Raw genomic sequence first — 24214 nt, forward strand, 5'->3', positions numbered from 1 at the left:
TATTGTGCTGTATACCAGAAATTGACACAATATTGTAAACTGACTGTACCTCAATAAAAATACATTTAAAATAAAAAAATACAATGCCAAAAATTAATATAATTGCTTTATAAAAAAAAATTGTAGTTTTAGTTGTAGGTTCTCAAATTCCTGTCCAAATTTGTGCTCTTATTTAGTTGTTCCATTTTCTGTATGCCCATACATTGTGTTCATTTCTCAGATAATTTTATTTTAAAATAGAGATTCAAGTGTATTACTATGTTTCTTGGTGATTTATCTGTTTACATGTCTCTGAGTGGAATATGAACTCCTTGAAGGGAAGGCCTTTGTCTATAAATGTTTGATTTCCAGTCCAGTGCCTAGTACATAGTATAAATTAATATTGTTGAATGAGGGAATGGGATTTAAATATACAAGCAAACACATGTATCAAATTTTCCAATAATACCCAATTACATATATTACATAATATTCTTCTATAATACTACAAATACACATGCCACACACATATACCATATAGTTCTAGGTAATTCACACTACATTCAAAATGATATTCAATAATATTTGAAAAATTCAAAGTTACGTATCTTGAACACGATAATACGTTACATATATCGAGTTTTACATAGTACTATTTTATAATAACCTACAAACTGGTTTTTACACACACAAACACACTCTATTTAACAAGGTGTTTACCACAGCTTACAACGCAGAGGAACACTGAATAATGGGAAAGCTTGGAGATTAAAGTCACGCAAACAAATCTGCATTTGGATTGTCTAGCACTACCTAAGTGACGTTGGCTTTTCTTTCTGAACCTGAATTTTCTGTGACGTGGAGACATTTAATACCATACTTAGTGAATTGGTTTAAGGACGGAGCTAATTTACGTTCAGGGCCTGGCACTTGGCAAGCCTTTAATGCATTTTAGCCGACATTTCATTCCTCAGCCTAAACTGGGTAAAGGTGTTTATTTTCTCCACACACTATGAGTTTTTTCCAGTCAGAGAAACCTACCCTGAACTCTTGTCAATTCAGAGAGTCCGGACAAGACGGCAAAAGCACAAATTAATCCATCTTTCTAACTCTGAAGGACGGTTAAACCCGCAGGAAGCGCTGGGCGGACCTCCAGTATCCCAGCATTCCTCGCGCCGTTCTGGTTACTCTTTTCCCGCGTCTCTATGGTACGACCGGCCTCAGAGGCGGCAACGGCGGTGGCGGCTGTGGGGAAGGGAGAGTGAGGGGTTCCGACTCTCCTACTGGCCTGAGAGGTTTTGGGCGCGGAGGGTCGCAATGTCAGAGAAAAAGCAGCCGGTAGACTTGGGTCTCCTGGAGGAGGACGACGAGTTCGAGGAGTTCCCTGCGGAAGGTAACCGGCTGGGCTACGGCCTTTCGGCCGCGCGGACGGTGACTCAGGCCTCTGAGTGGAGGCGGCGCAGGCGCACGGGCCGGGTCGGGAGGCGCCCGCGGGAGGTCTGGACCCCCGCGGCTGGCTCTCGAGGCTCCGCGCGCGCGACCCTCATGGCCGGCTTCGGGTCCGAGTGTCACGGTGGGACTCACATTGCCGGTGAGGCTGAATGTCTTCTGCTTCCTCACTGGGAGGAGCCACGGTGACCCTGGGTCCCTAGGCCAGAACGCCGGTTGGTTGGTCTTTTTACTCTTCAGCGGGGCTACCCGCCACCTCTTTCGTGTCTACATAATCTCTTTTCCCTCTGTTTTTTTCTTTCTTTATTTTTTGGAGTTAGTAGCCTTCCGTTGCCTTTAAACCTTCCAGCATTAAATTGTTCTTCTTAGGTAGGCCAGTGCAGCTTATTTTTAGGACTTTGCATATGAAGCCTGTTAAGTAGGATGAGAGGACCAGGCGTTGCTGCCTAATTCACATTATTGTCTTCCTCTTGTTTCTCACTCATTTTTGGTCACTTCACTTCAAACTAACGTAATTTAAGGATTTATAGTAAGACCCTAAAACGTCTACATTTTTATTAGCTTCGTGCTTACTTAGAGGAACTTTAGTTTTCTTATTGTAGTTAATAACAAATAGCTAAGATTAATTGGGTGGTTGCTTGTCTAAGTGCTTTGCTTGTATTAATTCATTTTCACAGATACATAAGTGGGTACCGGTATTACCATTTTTCAGATAAAGAAGCCGAAGCTTGAAACAGTTAAGAAACTTGCCCAGTGTCACATAACTGGCTAGAAATGTTGGACACCGGGCCCAGTTGACACTAGAGCTCTTAAACTCTTCAGCTGTACTGTTTCTGTTAGGTCGTTGTTGCCAATTAGGTTTTCACAATTATTGTTTTATTGGCTAATTGTTATGCATAGGATAAATATTTACCTCGTAAAAAAAGGAGGTTACTATTGGGTGGCCTTTCCGAAGGCGGTGGGAAGAGCATTGTGGTTAATGGTGTACAAATGTGTTACATGAAGCAATTATTGCTTCACTAAAATTGTCCAAGTTGTACCCCATCATGATCCCACTGTGCATAAAACCATAGTTGTAACATTTGTTCTTAGTGTACTCTGTTTTGTGGAAGACATTAGAGTGCGTACTACACTAACTCAAACTAACCCAAAGCACATTTATTTTCAGTTTGGGATTCATTATGTATTGTGGGGATTGTTTGTTTTTTCGTTTTGGTAGTGGATTTATCTGGCCAAACCTGTTTTCTTTATCTCACTTTCAGGATGGTTCATAATCCTCCAGCATTGAGCTATGTAGTAGAAGACTGGTTTATTGAAATCAGGGTACACTTCTAACTCAAACTTGATACTTGAGATAGTTCGCATTTATTCATTGTTTGTCATATACAAGGTATAATGTTAGGTACTTTGTTTATATTATACAGTCTAATTATCACAACTCTGAGGAAACTGATGCTCAGAGATTTAAAAAACTTGCAATTAAGTGATAAAACCAGGTTGTGAAAGGTCTTTCCGAGTCCCCAACCCAAGCCAGTTTCAACCCAAATCTCTAACATTTAGCAAAGGGACTGGCACATGGTAGGTGGTCAGTTAATGCTTGTTAAATCAGTGAACCTGTGTTTAAAATATGTAGTTGAGAATTGACTGCTTAAAAAGAATATAGAGATAACTGTGTACCTGATGATACACATGACTTTTCAGCAATTTTCATTTCATCAGCTTTTGTAGAATATGTAGTTTGTTCTTATTCTAAGTTTGTTAAGAGCATCAATTTGTTCAAAATGTTGGTAGTCATATAGTTAAAAAACTCATTAAAATTAAAAAGCAAAGAATACTTTTTTTCTGAAGACAAAGGCCTCTAACAACAGACTGGTTTTTTTTGTTTTTTTTTTTAACATAAGCCACCATTTATTAGTCACCTTACAGAAAATTTATCTTCAGGTTTCAATTATAGAATCTAATTCATTCAGGAAACTTTCTATTTGGAATGAGGAATATTTGAAATGCCTTTGTTTTGTTCCAATTTTTGTATATTTCTTCTCTGATTTATAATTCAGACAGGTTTTCCTTTTGTGTTAATTTGAAATAATAAGATTTGCTGGATACAAAATTAGGCCACTATGTAAAACCAATCAATATAATAAAAACTGCTTTGATAAATAGCAAAACTAGAAGAAAAACTACTTGGAAAAAATATCACCAGAAAATCATTTGTCTTTTGAAACTACATTTCTTTCATTTTCTTTTTTTTTTTTTTTTTTTTTTTTTGGTCTGGGTGTAACTTCATTTCAAAGTGTGATGTGTGAACCAGTAGTTTTGGCATTACTTGGGAGCTTGTTAGAAATGCAACATCTCAGCTTAGACTTACTGAGTCAGTCTGGACTTTACCAAGATTCCTAAAAGATTTATATGCACATTGAAGTTGGAGTAGCAATACTTTAAAACTGCCTGTTGAATCTTTGAGTGTTTAAGCTTTCAGTTCAGTTATTAACGCCCTGAATTACTTTCCAAGTTCTTTGCCTTTGGAAATTCTTTTTCTTGTGATTGTCTTTATGGGAAATATGCCATGGACAAATTTATTAAAGATACAATTTTAAATTGCCTGTAATCTTCTAGTCAATCTATAGGATTACATATTTCACAGAAAGTGAATAATGTCCAATGTCTAGGGTAGCTTGCACATAAGAGCCTGCTACATGAAAACCATTACTGAAATTATGTATCCCTGGTTTGACTAAAGGATTGTTGATCTTTTGGTAGTGTTGTTGCTACAACTTATCCTGGATAAAAATTTGTTTGGTAGGATGTCAGTTCAGTCTAAGGAAGGGGAATTTCTATTTTAAAAAGGAAACTAAGATAATGTGTTTTCACCGAAGCTTCGTTGTTTCTTCTGAATAGCTCTTCAGTGTGAGGTGAAACATGGGGTGATTTCTCTGAAGGTGCAAGGGAACAAATGCTCCTTTTTTATTAGACTGAATCTGTTACATTGGCATTTCCTCACAGTTCTAATTGGTGGGTGTGTCTGTAATCTGGTCACTAAGTGGGAACTGTTAAAAATCATGTTTAGCATCTTTGTGATTTCTGCAACTTCTTGACTATTTAAACTGACTGAGAATAGGCTTTATTAGGAAAACATTCAACCTTTTGGGAACAATTGATTATAATAGAATTTTGGAGGCTGGCATGGTTAAAGTTTTAGAACTGGAAAGCAACTTAAAGTCTAGAGAAAATAAGACTTGTCAAGATCATACAGCTAGGTAGTAGAGTGGAGTCTAAAACTGAGATACTCTATAATTTATTTAAACTTGAATTTTTCATATCAGACATATATTGAAAGGATAGTAAAATATTTTCATTAATCTCCCTTCTTTTACAATTAGAAGTAGATGAGTAAAAATGGGAAGAACAAATGGCCCTTTAAATTCTTTTATTCTCTTCTTTCTGTGCCAGAATTGAGAGTTCTGTTTTGTTTTGTTGTTTTTTGTTTTAATATATATACTATTCTGTAACTTTTCTTTAGTTAGTGGAACTGCTATATTATCTGAAGCTGCTGGGGGTTCCCTAATGCTGCCAGTATTCTGGAATAACTGTGGCATTCTCACCTGAGCCTAACAAAAGTAGAACATCTTATAGTGGTTCTTAAACAGGGAAATATTTTTGGATAGCACATTCACTTGACAAGTGACAAAATAAAAAAATACTAGCATTTAGTGGGTAAAGGCCAAGGAGTTTAAATGTGTGCTATGCATAGGCCAGTCCTGCTCAAGGAAAAATTGTCCTATGAAAAATGCCACTGAGAAATATTCACATGAGTATCAGATACCAAATGGACTAAGCCCTGAACAGAAGGGTTCCTTAGAGTCTTAAATGTAGAAAGTAGATACAGCTAGTACTGACTATGTCAAATACTGCACTAGTCAGTTTACCTACTGCCAGAAGGGGCTCAAGTATTTTCAGTTACTAAATGTAGTATAGTGGACATGTAAGTAACAACATCATATGTTTATATTAGTTGCATGGTGGTAGCAAGAAACAGAGAGTTAATGTTACTTAAATTTTTTTAAAAAATAGATAAATACAACGAATGACAAAGTACCTATTGAATGTCTCATGGTTGATTATATACAAGAAGAAAGTTTTTGTACCCCGAGATGGAATAAGCATGATGAATCTAGAATCAGACCTAGGTTCAAAATCCACCAATCATCAACTTTTAACTTGTCAACTTGTACTAGTTACTTAAATTCTTTAAAATATTTTTGCGGTATAATATATAGAACAGTTGTACAAGTTAATTGCTTGTTTAAAGTTTAAACCTATTAAAAGGTATAAATAAAAAGTAAAAGCACTGTTTTTCCCCACCTTTCCCCCCAAAACTTCTCATGCTCTAATGGTAACCACTGGTAAACATTTTTTAAATTACCCTTCCAGAAATTTTGTGTGTGTGTGTGTATCCTCTAAATACACACAAAGGGCCATATTTTATATACTATAGTCATACTTGATTTTTACATTATACATCTTAAACATGTGTTCACATTTAATATAAACATCTACCTCATGCTTTTTAATAGTTGTGTACGACTTGCCCATTGAATGCATATTAAATAGTCTATAAACATCTATAGGTATCTAGGTGGTTTTAGGTTTTTGTTTGCTTGTTTTTGTGTTTTGATTTTTTCTGGTATAGAATATGCTGCAGTGAATATTCTTACATCTTAGTTTTTGTGCTTATCTGTAAGATAAACTGAGGAAATTGCAGGTCAAGTTGGCAGGTTCATTTAAATTTTTAATACAATTTTTATTTTGAAATAATTACAAACTTATATAATAATTGAAAATACAGTATAGACAACTTTTTTTACCCAGAGCCGTTTGAGACTAAGATGCCAGCCTGATGTTCATCATCACCCCTGTGTATTTTAATGTATATTTTCTACAAAGGCATAACCTTAGTACAATCATCAAAATTGAAAATTAACACATGGACATGTTACTGTCATCTAATCCACAGACCCGTTTCAGGTTTTCCCAATTGTCTCAATAATGTCTTGACTAAGAATCATGGATTATATTCAGTTATCATACCTTGTTAGTCTTCTTCAGTGTAGAGCAGATCTCTGATTGGCTTTGACTTTTGTGGTTTTGACACATTTGAAGATTACAGGCCAGTTATAGAATGTTTATCAACTTTGATTTGTCTCATGTTGCTACATGATTAGATTCAGGTTCTGCACCTTGGCAGGAACATTTTAGTGGTGATACTGTGTTCCCATTGCATCCTATCAGGTGGTACATGATTCTCATTTGTTCTATTGCTGATGATATTAACTTAAGGTGGTGTCTGTGAGACTTTTCCATTGTTAGTTTACTAATTTTTCCTTGGTAATTAATGGATATTTTATTAGGAAGGGCTTTGAAACTATGTAAATACAGTATTCCATTCATCATCAAACTTTCATTTTATTCATTTGCTTATTTATATCATACAGACTGTAGATTCCAATTCAGTGGGTTTTAATTTATTGCTATTATATATTTTGATCTTCAGATTGTCCCAAATTTGGACATGGGGTATCCCGTCAAGCTGTCTTCTGTGATCTTTTGACATGTCACCATCATTCTTTGTGCATGTTTACTGGCTTTCTGGCACAAGAAGGTATTGCAAGGTAATCTTACACCTTTCCTGTTCCACTCCTGAATCAGCCATTTCTTCATGGCAGATTCCTTTTGATGGAGAATGATATTTGGAAGGCAAGATCTTAACTCCAGTTGTGCTAATTGCTTTTGGCATCCTCTCAGTGGAAGGAATATATATACAAATGTGTGTATACTTATATACACTTTTATATCTATTTATGTATGTGGTTGTATAAAATCATGAGTTCACACAGATAACTCTAATTTACAGTTCAATATCACGGGATTCATTCTAGTTTTTTCCCTTTCCACATTTTTAACTTTCTTCCTCAACAGTGAAAAACTTGGCCTCCATTATCTTAAATATATTGTTTGTTTGGTCATCCTCCTCCTTAACCAATCTTTGTTGCCCTCTTCACGTACAAATCCCCTCCTTATCCCACTTGGGCTTCAACATTTTATGCCAGGCCACTGTATCCCCTCCTTACTCCAGCATTGGATGGCTTCTTCACCCTGTCTAGCTCTGACACACCAACCACACAACACTGCTCCTCCACAGGAATGCCCTGGTTCTGCTTGGACTCTTGACAACTCATTCAGGACCATGTATTTTGAATTTTGACATATATTCTAAAATTGCCTTTTACAAGGTTTACACCAATTAACATTTCCATTTACAGTTAACCTTTCCCTCATAAGGTTGCCTACATTCCCTAGTAAAAATTTTAGTCATTGGAAACCTAAGGATGAAAAATGGAATTGCATCATTTTGATTTGGATTGATTTCTTTGAATGAGATTGACCATTATGTTTTGACTTGAATTGTTACCTTTTTAATCCTCAGTTTCTTCTTGTAATTCGTGGATAACAATTAGTGTCATGTAAGAATTATATGATTGGATTAGTCTGCTTGAGCTGCCTTAACAAAATATACTGAGTGGCTTAAACTATCGAAATTTATTCTCTCACAGTTCTGGACCCTAGGAAGTCCAAGGTCAAGATGTTAGTCTATTCAGTACCTGGTGAGGGTTCTGTTTCTGGCTTTATAGACTGTCACCTTTTTGCTATGTCCTCACAAGGTGGAGAGAGCAAAGGGAGCTGTCTGGTAGAGTCTCTTCCTATCCACGCTTATGACTTAATACAGCCTAATTACCTTCTAAAGGCTCCATCCCTGAACACCAGCGTATTGGGCAATTAGGGCTTCCACGTAGGAATTTCAGGGTCAGGGGGACACAAACATTCAGTCCATGACAATGATACATGTAAAGTGCATAGCATAGAGTTTGGCACAAAATTGGTATTCAATAGGCATTAGTCCCCTTTCTTTTCTTCCCCTTTAACTCCTTAAGGATTTGGATTTTCCTTGATGTTTGATATTTATTTAGAATTTGAATGATTTTGGACAAGTATTTTTGTAATTTTAGGTGTATCCAAAATTAAGCTTGTTGGGCTTGTTGGTTATTTGATTATTTTTTAGTATTAAAAACTTCTTTTTTTTAAATTAAAAAAAATTGGTGGGGGGGGTATTTGGTTTATTAAGTTACTATGTTTAGTGGAGGTATTGGAGATTGAACCCAGGACCTTGTGCATGCTAAGCACACACTCTACCACTGAGCTATACCCTCCTCCCCCCCAAAACTTCTAAGTTAAAGAACATTGTCAAAAGTTTTTCCAAAAGTACTTTTAAAAATAGTGTGGTTAGTCATATAAAATATGAAGGTACCATAAAACAATAGCATGCATTGTTTAAGGATATATATAAATGTTCAAGAGGCATAAAGAAATACAATGGATGAAAAACCCCAAATCAAGATTCTAGGACTTGAGAGGAGCTAGTGAGAGGTGTGACTCAGGCTATTAAAACAGTAAAAACTTCTTTGAACAACGATTTGATAAGCTATTTAACTGACCGAATGAAATGAAGTGGTTAGGCAATTATGACTTAAATAGTGTTCAGTGTTACTACATAATGTTTTAAACATAACTCATTGAAAGATGTGATGAACAGTGAAAACAATGAGGGGTAGGTAAGTTTCAGAAACTCTACTTATACCCTTTCTCTGAAGTGTTAAAAATTCACCAAATACCTTTTTTTTTTCTAGTTTTGTGTTCTGTTGTTGATGTAATGCTTGGTAGAAATGGTATTGTCTTTACTCTGGAACCTGTTTCTCTTTACCTTCCCTCACCCCTTAAGTTACCTTGCAGTGATTAGCATGTAAGAAATGATTTATTCATTCAATATGTATTTGTTGAATGCTTCCTATAAATCTGGCACTAAAAGGTGCAGAGTGAAAATGATTCTAGCTGCCATTTATCAGTACTGAGTGCTTTAGATACATAGTCTCATTGAATCCTCATAGTATCCTTATGACGATTTTATACTTGGGGCTTAGCAAGATAATTTACCAGGGACACAGTTAGCTAGAGGCTGTATTGAGGCAAATTTAACTCATTAGGTAGATATTGTCTTTGAACTTAGTGATATAAATGTCAACAAAGATATGAAACAATAGTTTTCATACCAGCCTTGAGCTTTTTAGTATTTTGCAGGTGTTTATCCTGGGAGATGGGACTCTGAGCCCTTACTGCTCCACCGCAGTTAAACCAGAGCAACTTTGCTTTTGACTGTCTTATCTGTTGGGTTTCTGGGTAAGATTTCACTTGGTTTCCTTCTGGTGGTGGTGGGGTGGGTGGGGTGTAGGAATTAAATACCTGATAGTAAAGTAAAACAGCAGTTGAAAAGAAGGGGAAATTATTTCCAGTTGTGTACCATGTGAGATAGCAACATTTGAACAGAATTTTCAAAAGGTAGAAATGTAGGAAAGAGGTTTCCAGAAGAAGGGAAGAAGAGTAGATGCTTAGAAGTGGAAACTTAGTGTGTATGTGTGTTTTATTTGGCTATTTTATTTGGTGGAAATAGTGGTTGCAAGTATAGGTAGTTTGGGGCCTAATCGTGGAAAGCTTTAAGCCAAATGACCAATTTGGACTTTATCCTTAGGTGAATGAGAAGTTGGGACTTTTTTTGTTTGATATGCTTCATTTTAGTATGCTTATTATTTTCAGACTGTCACTGGCAACTAGAAACTTGTATCCAGGAGTGGTTTTTATAACTGTAAATGAAATAAATAATGGAATTGTAACAGTAAACACACCTTAAATATAAATATACACATTGCTGTCCTACATGTATAAAAGTCATGCTCTGTAAATGCTCTGGCCATACACTGTCTTTGTGGGGCACAGAATTCCAGGATGGATCTTCGGGAATTTACACGTGTCCCGCTAGTTATGGGTACTTCCAGAAAGCTTGTGTAGGAGCAACACATTACAAATTTAAAAAAAAAAAATTAAATATCACAGAGCATTTTTTTGATATTTAATACTTTTTTCTTGTAAAGAATGAGCATTTCTTAAATATTACAAAGGGTGAAACAAATATACAAGCTTACAGATACAGTGTACTACTTTATACTTCAAAAATGCAGGAAGATAAATTATATATATTATATAGAGATGTAATTTTAGATCTAATGAACTATTCAGTACTGCTCTTGTATTGGTCTTGCTGTATTGCATACATGCCAGGACATGTCCATGGCTTGTCACCAGGTGGAAGAGGGACTGGCAGGGACATAAGGAGACTCATGGAGCCCCATGCTTATTCCCAGAAATGCCATCTTCAAAGCAGTATTTTGAGTTTTGTAACTTACCGTAGCTAGGTCAAAATCTTCTGTACCTATGTGCAATATGGGATGTGTCCTCAAGAATCACAACTAGTTATTCAGGAATGGGGTTACATGAATACTAAAAAAGTCTGATTCAGTGAAACTAACTCCTAAAGCCCTGAGTCCATTGGGAGCGCCTTAAAGATTATTTTGAGATTATCATCTATACCGTTAGCGCAGTTCATAAAAGTGAGTTTCTCTTAGGCAGTAGACAGTTCAGGAAAAATAAGTCCGGTAGAATTAATTTGAGAGGATAGAAAGCCAGTCAGGGAAGCTAATTAACTAATTGTTGCAATAGCTTAGGTGAGGACTAAGGAACTGAAAGAGGTTGGTATTAGGGAAGAAGTGAAGAAAGTGATGCAAGAATTACAAGGAGGCTTTGGCAACTAGTTTGATATGGAGTGTTGGGAATAAGAAGAAATCAGGGGTTGTGATTTTTGCACTTGCATGAGTAATGAAAGACCGATGGTGGAGTTTACATTGGATACCTTTGACTCAGTAATATGGAGGATCAGAATGAGAGAATCAAGTTGAGTGTAGAGCATGAGGGCTTGGAAAAGCTGAGAGTAATTAATGGCTTTGGGAAATTTTATAGAATTAGAAAGAAAAGCACTAATCAACAAAGAGAAACAAAGTCAGAATCATTCTACTAACTAGCTAGCTAGATATTTTTAATTAGTCATGAAAAGAATTGTGTTTGAACGTCCTTTTAAATGTAAGAAAAATTACAAATGGTTATGCAAGGTATTTTGGGCCTCTGTGTCAGACTCTTGATTGCAAACAACTGAAAGGTCACCAGTAGTCTGGTAGCAACATCATTTATGACTTGCTTTTGGTTATTTACTCTGAAGTTCCCCACTGACATTTTTGGTCCTTGTTGGAGACAATCTAGTACAGTAGTGCTATGCTAGTAGTGATTTTTTGGTCACTGAATAGACATTAGATTTCTGGGGTATATAGATGATTTGTATACTGATAACCTATAGGAATGAAATTTTATAAAAAATTGTAATCTCTTACACAGCTGAAGCAGGAACACATGTAAATTTATCTGAGTGACTAGATTTAGTGTGACTTCATTATCATATTCATGAGTATAATGATGCTGTTTGCAGCTATTGCTGTTTTCTTTTACACTCACTTTATGGTGGTGACTGTACAATTTAGAACTTTTTTGAACTTTCCTTTGTTTCTTTTATGTTTTTCTTCATGTAAAGTTCTGTGTATACATGCACATTTTTTTATTTGAAGAAACTTTCTTGGAAATTAGTTTGTTTACATTCAGAGTAGCTTTATTATTAAGGAATGAATGAGAGTTTGATGCTCCTGAAAATCGCTATGGAAAAGAACATTTGCAGTCCTATTTGGTATAAATGGAATTTCCTCTTTAATTTTCTCCAATGTGGTATGTATACTTCATACTTTTAAGAAATGTCAGAATGTATGTTGGAGTATGGGGAGAGTAAGTAATTTTAAAAATATTGAGAGAAAACCCTTTTTCACACTTAAATGTCAAGGTGATACTTAGATGATTTAAGTGGGAAGTTTGATAAGTCAGATTTTTGAAATTTAAAGCTAGTCACAGATGTAGTTCACCCTGACAAATGTGAACAAAGCCAAATTTGGGGCAAAGTCTTAAATAATTTAGAATTGCTAGAAACTTTAGTGTCTTGGGCATCTGTTATTGGTTATTTCCAATTCTGACTTCTTAAAATATGATAATTTTTTTAATCAATACACATCTGGAGGACTGCACACTGAAGTAAACACGTCTGTGGTTATTTAAATGATTAATCACAATCCTGGCAATGCATTTAATGTTGAGAATAAAGTATAGTGTGTACTTTATAGTTATCTAAGTCTTGAAGGAAGACATAAGACACAAATCAGGTATCCTTGTTTGATTTTATTATTTTGTCCTTTTTAAAAAGGCTATTTCTGAGTTTAAGACTTTAAAAACTAAGCAATTAAATAAAATTGCATGGTTATCAGTACAGTGTTATAATTGAAAATTAAAACACAATTCAGAGATGTATTGCAGGAGAAATCAGCCGTATCCCAGAGATTATAACAGTCACATGTTTTTATGTTACACATTCACTTAGTTGAGTTTACGTATATTGTAGTTTATATATATTGTAACATGTACAATTTAGAGGACTTTTAAGTATTGGAAATAAACTTGGGGGTGTTATACCCTATCATTTAAACTTTTTATGTGATATAGTTCAGTACATTCCTAAAGAAAATCTTTATAGTTTCCACCTAAAATAGGTTATAGATTCTGAGTTGTCAGTGTGAACACTAAGTTTCTTAATGATGCTCTTATTACATAATTTAAAATACTTAATAAATTATAATTCAAAAAGTTATTTATTGTTTGGATTCTTCATCTATGATAATTGGAAGGATAGCATGACATATAGGTATCAGTGCATCTTACTCTTAGGTTAAGACATTAATGTTGAAGAGTATATGATGATTAATGAAGAATTTAACCAGCTTTTCCATTTTTATATCTTTGTATACTCAATAGTGTCATAATTATGAAGTACTGTATAATGATAGCAAAGAAATATAGAGCTATTATCTAAAATCTTTTTTTGTGTGTTCTACCTCAAATCTTGCTTACAATACTGATTTCCATTCATAAGCCAGTATCTTTTTCTTGGGACTTTATTTCTACTTTCTTCCTTTTCCTTTCCTTGCCATTAAAGTAACATGAGATGGTTATTAAAGGAGGGAGAGATGCCTTATCATTATGCTAAGAGGTCAGAATTCAACTTGATAAACTAAAAATTGTACCAGTCTTAAAATTTTAAAAAGACATTGTTCAAACAACTATTTCCCATTTATGTTACAAATTCTGGTTTTTTTTTTCAAACCTTCATAGAATTAAGGATTGGAGTACCTACAAAATAAGTTATTGAATTCATTGTTTCTTGTTCAAGATTCTCTGAGGCAGTTGGGTACAAATTAACAAGTTTTTTTTTTTAATAGTCTCTAAAAGTTAAAAGAAAGCCAACCTAAAGATATTTGAGTGACATGAAGTAATAACAATATTGAAATCAACATTTTGAATCAAGTCATAATTGGAGTAAAAGTTCCTGTGGGCCCTGTATTTTTATCATTCTGGAAAGGGTAGGCTTACAAAGTTAGCAGAGAAATGTGAAATAAATATTCTTGTTACTTTTTTTAACTTGAATCTTTTGACACATTATCATTTCCTTAACAATTGAGGAAGCTGATCAGTTAAAAGTGGTTCAGGCTCATGTGAGGCTTGGTGTCTTAGAACCTTAAAGTTCAGTTGTGATTTGATTTATGTCACCTCCTTTACTCGAGTACATATTTGTTCAGTCTTAATGTATTCAAATTATCTTGTGGAACATTAAACTCCATTAGATATGTTTATAAAGATTCCTTAAAATATCAATAAAACAGATAGTTTGACAATTCCTATTTCTAGGTTCAACCCAAATATATTTGAAGTCTAGGATTTGAGGTCATGAAATAATGGTAGAAAAAAATTAATAAATATTTTCTTGTATAACGGTCTTCACTTTCTCTGTTTTTTAGTGGTGGTAATGGTGGTGGTTTTTTAAACAAAGAGAGATGTGATGTACAATTTCCTCTAAAGCTTTCTCTATCTCCAAAATCCTGTAATTTTAAATCATCTTCAGTCTTAGCCATTTTATTAAAAACTTGAAGTATAAAGCCAAACTTTGTTGCATTGCAATTTAATGAAATAGTTTTATGTGAATTTTTTATACTGGAAGGCCTTAGTGTCATTAAGGCATAACAAGGAACAAAAAAATCCTACACTGTCCATTAATATTATTAGATGGCTCAGAGCTGTAGGTTATAGTAAGGCTGGAGGGAATGTGGAGGAATAGCATTATAGTCATTATTTACTTGCTGTAAAAAGAATAATTGATTTAGTTGTTTCATTATAATTCAACGTACAAAAATCTGAATTTCTATCATTTGAAGTGCTTTATTGAATTTTAATTTAAGAAATTAAAATCATATAGTTGATTTTTGGTGATTTAGTATTAGAGAAATGTATCTACTGTTTGAGCTCCTTTTCAATTTAAAATTTGATCGTAGCTACACCCCATACCATCTTTTTTAAATGTTCCTCTCTTGTATACTTAATACTGCAATTTCTGTCCCCTTTATTTTTGCCTTAAAATAGCTCTCTTCCTTCTGAGATTTCTCTGTTCTTAGAAAAACAGAAGTTTATGTATAATAGTGTACATAGTAAACAGTTTATTGTTGATTGCAATAGCAATATGAGAGTAATAGTACTCTTTTATCCTTATACCTACTGATTAACTCTTAAGTCACTTTGCTAGTCTATAAAAGTGCAGAAATGTTATTCTTTCAGTTTATCTTTAGCTTTGGGAGTAGATATATTACTTGTAAAAATTTGGTTACATTAGCTTTCTGATCACTCTTCCATAGATTGAGGGAAGTTCTGAATGTTTTCCTTTTCTTTAACTACTTAATCTATTCTTATTATAAAATATAGATGGATTCACAAACAGAATAAAAATTTTCATTTTGAGCTTCAAGTTACTTTTATAAAAAGGAAAACATGTAAAGATACCTCTAGCCCAATCAACTTAATTTTGAGATGTAATTAATTCTTAGTATTATTAAGGACTTAAGAAAATAGTATAGGATTTGAATTTAGATCATTACAATATTTCCTTTTTGAGGATAACAGTATTACTAAGAGATGTAAGAACATTTATGCAAATAAAAATCAGTATTTTATTTATTAAAGTTCTATTAATGAATATACATTCACTACCCTATACAAAGTTGAGTATATATTTGACTGAGCTTCCTGGCAACGTGGAATAAACTGCCTAAGAGAAATCTTTATATTTTCAGGCACTGAGGTCTTAAAGAAATTTCCTACGTGATTTCTTTTCAGGGAGCATTCAAAGAGATGATCACAGTTCTCAAAAGTATTCTTATAATACATGGTATTGTTCTCTCTTCTACCTTAAAATATATACTTTTGGCTTCACTGAAACCACACACAGTCTGTTTTCTTCAGATTGATCACTCAGAGGAAGGGAACTTGAGAAAACTAGTTCCCTTTACCCATTTTATTGAGTGCCTTCTATGTGCCCAGCACTCAGCTATAGACATTAGAGTTGCAAATTTAATGAAATGTGCTTCCTACCTGAAGGTTTTGAATAGTAACTTACAGGAATGGTGGTGATCATTTTAGGCATCAATGAAAGATGGGTATAAACTATGTAAGATTAAGGAGGAAGGGACAGAGAAAGAGACCATAGTACTGGTCCATGAAAGGAATAATCCTAAATTAGCAGCAAGAATAGGGAGCGGGATACTAACTCTGGAGAGACTTGGGAGCTGAAATGAACATAATGATTGATTGTGATAGTTGAAGGAGAGAGGAATAGCTAAAATGCCTCCCAAGTTTCTGGTTTGGGGGCCCAGTTAAATGGAGGTAATTTCTTCTATTCTTAAATCATGATGACATATATGGCATTTAAAATTTTTTGTTAGATACATAATGTAACGAATAGAATACCCATATGAACCATTGTTGAATAGCCTAAATCTTTATGTGCTTTATAAGAAAATCCTTTCTTATTTTTTTTAGGTTGAAATGTTCTTAGCCACGTTTCTAATAAGTAACTACCAAGGTGAAGCTACTAGGACATATTGAAGAGAGTGTGTAACTCATACTACTCTTTTTGGAGGGGAGGGGATTAAGCAAAAATATACAAAATCTGATTTAGAGTTCTGTTGTATCTTTCACAATTTATTTTGCATATGCCCTTAGGTATTGTCTGTAGCATAAGGATACAAAGATAGATAAAAAAGTTTTTAACTCTTAAGGAGCTCAAATACTAGTAATGGATAGAGACATATAAACTGATAATTATGATTGTGCGGTATATAGGTGTTGTGATAGAGATACACACAAAAAAAGGGAACCTAATCTCTGAAGGGAAGGAGGAAGAGTGGGAATAGGGATGGCTTCCAGAGGTGATTTCCAAATGATTTTTTGTTTAACTATTTTCCCCATATTTTAATTTTGAAACTTTCAACCCTATAGAAAGTTTGAAAAAGAGGACAGATTGAGAAGAGGAGTGTAATGAGTGAAAGGGTCAAAAGGTACAAACTTGAAGTTATAAAAGTAAGTCATGGGAATGTAATATACAATATGGTGACTATAGTTAGTAATACTTTATTGCATTTTGAAAGTTGTTAAGAGAGTAGATCTTAAAAGTCCTTATCACAAGAAAAAAAAAATTGTAACTGTGTTGGTAATGGATGTTAACTAGACTTATTGTGGTGATCATTTTGCAATGTATGCAATACTGAATTATACTGTATACCTGAAACTAACATTTCAATTATACCTCAATTTAAAAAAAGAGAGCAACAAACACCCGTGTTTCATCAGTTAACATTTTTTAATATTTACTTTATTTCTAGCATATATATGATAGAAATATGATATAAAATAATACATATATTTGGGAAGCATTTACAAGTAAACTGTCAAGAAAATGAACTTTGACTCAAATATTTCAGCATGCATGTCTTAAAGAATAAGGATATTCTCTAATATAATTTTACAGTCATGTTAAAGAAAGAATTTGGTCTACTTTTTATTATCCATGTATAAGTTATTTTTTTTTCTCTTTAGCAGTTTTAAATTCCAGACTGGTATCTTTCTGCTACTCAACTTGCTTTAGTGTTATAGGTGCTGTCTTTTGAAAGATTATAAAAATTAGCCCAAGTTAAAATAAGCAAAATATCCTCCTGGAGTTATAATAAACTTCCATGGCAAATAGAATTTTTTGTATTAATTACTATTTTAAATTATCTGCAAAATCAAGAGTTGAGAAAACAAGATAGTGTAAACTGAAATTTAAAGAGAAAGATTCCCATTTCTCATAGATATGGTATTAGATGTTTTGAACCAAGAGACTCTTCAGTAGCAAGCTTTCTGGTGTTTTTGTAATTATGGAAATTCTGAGAAATATTAAGACAACATCTGTTTCTATTTTTAGACTGGGCTGGTTTAGATGAAGATGAAGATGCACATGTCTGGGAGGATAATTGGGATGATGACAATGTAGAAGATGACTTCTCCAATCAGTTACGGTAAATTTTAAGCCAGACTTTTATAAGGCTTAATATCAATTGTGAGCATGGAATGTGTAACTTACATATGATAATTGACCTTTTAAAAGATAATTAACCTTTGAAATATGTTTTTGAATTATGAAAAGTAAGATATATTGCCTTCATCTCCTTTGATTCTAAACATGAATACTTGTGTAATTGCATAGAGCTTTTGTTCTTCCTAGTCTCTTGACAAAAGTAGTTAAATAGAAGCATATTTACTAATTTTTTATCCTTGTGGGTTTAATTCTGTCAATGTTAATTTTCTACCAATACTGCATAACTTGGCAGAAATTAGAATCATAGAGTGCTCGGACCCATCATATTGGTGATTCTCAAACTGGAATGGAGATTGGGTTAATGGGAGTGCACTTTTTCATATTCATGTACAAATCTACCTAAAATAAGATATTGATTGAAATAAAATTTATATAACATAAAATTAACCATTTTAAAGTGTACAGTTTAATGGCATTTTGTATATTCACATTGTCATGCGACCATCATCTCTATTTAATTCCAAAACATTTTCTGTATCTCAAAAGGAAACACCGTATTCGTTAAGCATCATTAAGCAATCCTCTCTTCCTCTAGCCCCTGGCAACCACGGATTGGCTTTCTGTCTCTGTGGATTTTCTTGTTCTGGATATTTCATATAAGTGGTATCATATAAGTGGTCTTGTGTTGTTTGTCTAGCTTCTTTCACTTAGTGTAATGTTTTCAGATTTCATCTATGTTATAGCATGTGTCAGTATTTCATTCTTTTTATAGCTGAATAATATTTCATTGTAAGGATATGCCACAGTTTATCTGTTCATTGGATGATGGACATTTGGGTTGTTTGCAGTTTTTGGCTATTGTAAACAGTGTTGCAGTGAACATTCATGTACACCTTTTTGTTTGAATATGTTTTCAGTTTTGGGGGAGCTTAGTGGAATTGCTGGGTCATACTGTAATTTTGTTTAATATTTTGAGGAACTGCCAAACTGTTTTACACAGCTGAACAATTTTACATTACTGTCAGCAATGTGTGAAGGTTCTAATCTCTCCACATCCTCACCAAAACTTTTTATTTTTCCTATTTTAAAAAAATTATAATCCACCCTAGTGGGTGTGAACTGGTATCTCACTGTGGTTTTGATTTTCATTTCTTTAATGACAGTGATGAGCATTTTTTTCATGTGTTTGTTGTCTATTTATATATCTTTTTTGGAGAATGTCTATTCAAGTCCTCTGACCATTTTCAAAGTTCATCTTTTTGTTGAGTTGTAAGAGTTTTTTATTCTGGGTACTAGGCCCTTACCGGACATACTGTTTACAAATACTTTCTCCCATTTTGTTAGGGTTTTTTCCCTTTCTTCATAGTATTCTTTGAAGAAAAGTCTGATTTGTCTGTTTTTTAAGACTTCTTTGCCAAATTCAAGATAATGAAGATTTATCCCTATGTTTTCTTCTAACAGCTTCAGAATTTTAGCTCTTCATTTAGGTCTTCAGCCCATTTTCAATTAAATTTTGTCTATGGAGTGAAATAGGGGTCCAACTTCATTCTTTTGCATGTGAATATCCAGTTATATCAGTACCATTTGTAGAGAGAATTCTTTCCTCCCTGATTTTGCTTTGATTCAACCCATACATATCTGTCTTGGCCACAAAGATATTTAAGTAGACTTGTCACATGCTTTGTTCAAATCATCATATAGAAATTCTGTTGCAATCTTTTAATTTCCTAATCTCTAGTACATTTTTCTAAAAGGTACTGAGATAATTTATACTTAATTTTTTAAATTTATTTTTAATAGTGGTATAATAGCTTTTGTTGTACACTGCATTGGGCTCAAAAACCCTATATTCTAAAAAGACTTTTTAGTATTTTACTGGAGACTAATAACAATTCTACCCATCTGCTTTCTCTCTTTTTTGGAAATAGTACAATTTGCCTTTCTCTGTTATTCTGGTTCTTTTACAGTTCTCCATGATTTCTCAAAATTGCTGACTCTAATTTTTTTCTGTATGTTTTTCTTCTTTCAGTATCCTTAGATGTAATTATTCGGAACCTTGAGACTTTAAGCTACTTTAATGCAGTTTAGAGTTATCTTACATGTCTCAGTTTTCAATTTCGTCTTAATGATGTTTTTCCTTTAGCAGTTTTATGGACAAGATGGGAACAGTAACTGTTGAACAGTAATCCTGATTTTTCTCTAAAATCTACTTTAAGGGTCTATCTCTTTTCATTCTTCATTAGCCATATATGGCTCTCAAAAATCTGTTCTTTTTTACGTATTTCATTCTGGGATTACGTTAATTCTATGCATGTAAGTTTTTGTCATTTTCTTTTTGTGTGTATTATTGATTTATTTATTTTGCCACATCAGAGCAAAGCAACCAACTACCTTTTTTTTTTAATGCATCCCCCCTTTCTTTCTCATTTTAATCATATTATGTTTTAGAATACTTATTTTCAGGCCTTACAACTCTGTTGATCTGTATTCTGTGTTCTTAATCTTATATCAGTTTTTTTGTTTTCTGTTATCTTCTTGAAATTTTTAAAGTTGAGGCGAGATGAGTTTTCTTCCTTTGCTATATGCTTAAGAGTCAAATTTCTCCAAAGTGGCTTGTTGGGCTTTTTTGGGTTTTTTTGTTTGTTTGTTTGTTTGTCTTTTATTATTCAGAAAATAGCACTTTTCTCTTAACAATTAAATCAAGATATTATTGAATACTTTGATTTTATCAGGGAACTTTTAGTAGTAAATGTATTGATAGTTGGATTTCTTATCACTACTACATCTTGCCTTTTTACTAATTTGGAAATAGAACATTATTCATACATTCTTTGTGGCATGTTGTTTTTATAATACACCTTCACAGTGCCCTTATGTTCTCTATTGTGTTTCTGCCTTTGTGGATTTCCATAAGTGTATAAATCTTGATAATTCTATTCCCAAATAAGATTTTTCTTTTTATTTCTCTATTTGTGTCATGAGTTTTTTTTTTTTAAACAAAGGTGTTGATATCATCACCAGTGCTGTCAAGTAGAATTTATTGTAGTGATGGAAATGTTCTGTAAGCTACACTATCCATTACAGAAGCCACTAGTCACATGTGGCTGTTGAGCATGTGAAATGTGGCTAGTCCAGCTGATGAACTGAATTTTTAATTTAATTTATTTTTATAAGTAGCCACATCTGACTGCTATATTGGACAGCACAGTATCAGATGATGATTAGATTATATTTTTACTTTTAAAGATTATCTTGATTAAAAAGTCTCCTACGAAGATGTTCTCAGTTTTTATAAAATGTATTGAGGCCCTTAATGTGATGTTATAAACCATGGTAAAGAACATGTTTTACTGTTTTCTGATATTGTTGCATCCTAATTCCATCTAACTGTGGAGAGGCAGTTCACTTTCTAGAGTCACTCAGATTCCCTGATTTCCAACTCCAGTCTGCCTATTATTTAGCTGCATGGACTTACTAGCAAGGACTTAGCCTTCTACTTTCCATGTTTCTCTTTCTGTAATTTACCTTTAACAAGTAGAAATAGAAAGAAGGCAACCAAGAAGTGTGTCCAAGTAACTAAAAGTCACTGTTTTTGCTGCTTCTGAAACATATATCTATATACCAGTAGGAATAGGTAGGATTATGAGATTTTTCTTTTCTGCATTACATTTTACATAAAAATTCCAAGAAGCCAATATAGTTCCTGATTTACGATGTCAAATATAGCCACTGTCATACAGCAGGGTAGTTGCTTGGTTAGTAAGAGTTCTGAAACCTACTAATGGCTGTTAGTCTTATTTTTGTTCTGTTGTAAAAGGAATGCTGCTGTTTTTGTTTCCAATAGTATATATTCACTGTGTGTGTCCTGTGATATCATCCAGTTGTGCTGGATTTCTTCCCCTTTTCGTGTCTGTTGGATTTTTCCATTCAACAGGCTCATGATATTAGTGTTTTTGTATTGTTTTGTACTTAATGACCTTGATTTATTTTCCCTTTGGTTTCTTACCTCTTATAAATGCTAGCAAAGAACTCTTTTATCGTTTCTAAGAATTTAGCTGATTGACATCATCTCCTTTGTGTTTGTAAACAACTTACAAATGTAATTGGTCACCACTTCCTGTCAGAAAGGCAAACACACACAAACCTGATGGATATGGTAACTTATTATCTAAATCCTAGGTCGAGTTTTGGAGTGTTTTTTCTTGTTGTAAAAGAAGAGAAAGTGAATAATCTATATTGATTTTGTTAACAGTAGCAGACAGCTGTTGTGTAAGAAAATTTTTAAATTATTTCCATTTTAAATAGGAAACATGAAGAGGACGAGTATTATAATTTTCAGTTTCCTGGGTTTAAGGAGATAAAGGAAGCATTTTGGTTAAATTTGGCAAAGGAAGGGGTAGAGTCAGAAGCTTGTGCTGATCTCTTGATTTAGTGTTTTACCACCAGCCCATCCTGCCCTCTACACCTCAGCAGAAGACAAAGATGATTCATAGGAATAATCTCTGGCCTTAATATTATTCATGGATTTTAGGTCAGTATTTGTATTATAAATATCTAAAAATTTTTAGGACGTGAAGGCATTTGGGGAAATGAATAATAAATATACATCATTCCTACTGTGTATTTTTTGCATTGTGTTTACATTGGACAGTATGATAGTGTCTAAGCTAAATTATTCTTGAAAACAGTTATCTTTTTATCTTGGATGTAATGATGCAGGTAAGGCACACTAATCATACTTTACATATATACCATGTTTTGTTATAGATTGGCCCTCACATAATTTTGTTGTGACTTTTATAAAGTCTGAATTGTGGCCAGATAAGTTGCTGGTGATATTTGGAATGGTAATTTAAATAGCTGAAATTGATTGTAAGGCTAAATGTTTTGTGTAAATGTTTTATACAAGGCAGGTCATCAACTACAGTTGACATTCTTAAAGCATGACTGAAATTTCAGGTTGAAGAAATAACTTAAAATTATTAAAAAAAAGTGTTTTAAAGTATTTGTATTTATACTGATACCAGTTTTTGAGATTTTTATCCACATATAAAGTTAAGAAAGTGAAGTTTAATATTCAGTAACTTATTTATTATATTTATTTTGCTTACATATAGTTAATACAGAATAATTCCCACACACCCTTAAATTTGATTAATAATTTTTGTTTTGATAAGGGCAATATATGTCAGTATGGAAAACAATCTGTTTATTCTTTATGTGTAAATAACAGTAATACAGATTAGGATTATAAAATCTCTAAAAGTTTGATAGCAGTGTCTTGTGTTCTTAGCCATATAGTTAATGATTCTTAAAATTTATGTTCAAATATTTATTATGAACAGAGTAATTGTACAGTATTTGGAAATAACAGTAAATCCCTCACATTTCTTCCATAAATCGATTTATCAGAAAAATAAGGAATATAAAACATAAGTTTACTAATGAGAAAACAAAATTTTATTAGCATTATGTTGATTCACACCCAGTTTCCTTATATGAATTCCTTTTAAGTACTTAAAGTAAAGCTATTTGGTAGTGTTTTAAATCGGTGTTTAGGCTTAGCTTATTTATTAATTATGTTATTTCTTAAAAACCATCTGTTTCTTTAATTTATCGTAAAGACTGTCTATTGATGTTCTTTTTTTTTTTTTTTTTTTTAATAGAGCTGAACTAGAGAAACATGGTTATAAGATGGAGACCTCATAACATCCGGAAGAAGTGTTGAAGCAACTCAAACTTGAACTGTTTACTAAATTCTAAACAGAGAACCCAGGATGGGACACTTAAAAAATACATGTTTATTTCATTACCTGCTTGGATTTATTTTTGTTTTTGCAGCTCAAAAAATAAATGTTTTCATCTAATAATCGTTTGGTTCCGAAGTCTTGATCTTTTGCCTCTAATCATTAATTTTCTCATACTATTTATGGTTTTTCCAGAACTTCATTTTATAGAGACAGCTAAATTTCCTATTAGTTACTTTTTTTTTTTTTTTTTTAATGTTAACTGAGACTCAGAGAGGTTAAATGGTTTGAGGCTAGAATTCATCTGATCATAAGTTCGGTACTTTCCTTAAACCACACATTGGTCTTATATCTATAAGATACCTTTTTTAAGTTACGATTTAACCTTAATTTCATTTGTATTTCAAAGCTTAGGTATTTACTGACATTTGTAAGGTGACCCTTCAAAACCTGTGTTTTGAAAATATTGATCATTTTAAATTGCTGTAATTAG

At 33.3% G+C, this 24214-nt stretch overlaps 2 long non-coding RNA genes across 7 annotated transcripts in view; one reads left to right on the forward strand and one right to left on the reverse strand.

The window, feature by feature from the left end:
* LOC141578170 (uncharacterized) overlaps window positions 1–1187 on the reverse strand; it is a 154912-nt gene extending 153725 nt beyond the window's left edge. Inside the window, exon 1 of the long non-coding RNA XR_012508203.1 lies at window positions 1021–1187. This is a non-coding gene — a long non-coding RNA (uncharacterized LOC141578170). The remainder of the gene's footprint in view (window positions 1–1020) is intronic.
* LOC105082733 (26S proteasome complex subunit SEM1) lies at window positions 1182–23844 on the forward strand. Of its 6 annotated transcripts, none has more exons than XR_006720999.2 (4): window positions 1182–1372; window positions 6980–7097; window positions 17861–17954; window positions 23641–23844. It is a non-coding gene; the product is annotated as a 26S proteasome complex subunit SEM1 (long non-coding RNA). The 6 variants fall into 6 exon arrangements; XR_006720997.2 differs by lacking the exon at window positions 6980–7097 and adding an exon at window positions 22407–22505; XR_006721005.2 differs by lacking the exon at window positions 6980–7097 and adding an exon at window positions 22421–22505.
* The last annotated feature ends 370 nt before the right edge of the window (window positions 23845–24214 follow it).

This window comes from Camelus bactrianus, chromosome 7 (genome assembly GCF_048773025.1).
Source record: "Camelus bactrianus isolate YW-2024 breed Bactrian camel chromosome 7, ASM4877302v1, whole genome shotgun sequence".
Taxonomy (NCBI): domain Eukaryota; kingdom Metazoa; phylum Chordata; class Mammalia; order Artiodactyla; family Camelidae; genus Camelus; species Camelus bactrianus.